Below are 867 nucleotides of genomic sequence, written 5' to 3'. Positions count from 1 at the left end.
ACTCAGTCATAGGAATTCTTATTAAAAATCCTATGTACACCATTCAGTGCCTTAAAAGACTGGAAATGGTTATCTTAGAGATATAATCTTATCATCTTAGATCAGTAATCCTCCTTGCTTTTAAATATTGGCTTGTATATACAAATTATTTATTTCCATAGGTTTTTGGAGAACAGGTGGTATTTGGTTACATGAGTAAGTTCTTTAGTTGTGATTTGTGAGATCTTGGTGCACCCATCACCTGAGCAGTATACAATGAACCGGATTTGTAGTCGTTTTTCCCTCACTCCACTCCCACCCTTTCCCTGAGTCCCCAGAGTCCATTGTGTCATTCTTACGCCTTTGCATTCTCACAGCTTAGCTCCTACTTATGCATGAGAACACTCGATCTTTGAAAATATGGAATCCTTCACGAATTTGCGTATCATCCTTGCGCAGGGGCCATGCTAATCTCCTCTGTATTGTTCCAATTTTAGTATGTGTGCTGCTGAAGCAAGCATGCTAGTGTAGTATAGTGCAGTGTTGGAGAAGATGATTCAGTGTCTCCAGATTTCAGTTGACTTTGAAGAATGAACAAATCCCCAAGGCCAAGGTAATGTGCTGTAAGCTTTCTGTATATTTGCTAACCAATATACAGATCTTGGGGTCTCTGGATAGGTATGAGAGGCATGTGGGGTGAGGTATTTGGCTGACTCATCTATGCCACCACACTCACACAGCACTCAGCTGAGCTAAACCAGAATCTGCATGTCACAACTTGGATGTCTTACTTGCCAAGGAGTGTGAATGGGGTGGAATGCAATAATGGAGGATGCCCTGAAAAATGGTCCGATTTGATGGTATGCAAGATATGTGCATTTTGCATGA

General features: G+C 41.2%; 1 non-coding gene across 1 annotated transcript; it reads right to left on the bottom strand.

The window, feature by feature from the left end:
* Positions 1–393: 393 nt before the first annotated feature.
* Positions 394–496, bottom strand: LOC115897076. The gene has a single exon (XR_004057023.1). It is a non-coding gene; the product is annotated as a U6 spliceosomal RNA (small nuclear RNA).
* Positions 497–867: the final 371 nt, after the last annotated feature.

Source organism: Rhinopithecus roxellana, chromosome 4, assembly GCF_007565055.1.
Source record: "Rhinopithecus roxellana isolate Shanxi Qingling chromosome 4, ASM756505v1, whole genome shotgun sequence".
In the NCBI taxonomy this organism is placed as follows: domain Eukaryota; kingdom Metazoa; phylum Chordata; class Mammalia; order Primates; family Cercopithecidae; genus Rhinopithecus; species Rhinopithecus roxellana.
Note: the sequence above shows the minus strand (reverse complement) of the source record. Positions and strands in the feature narration are given on the sequence as shown.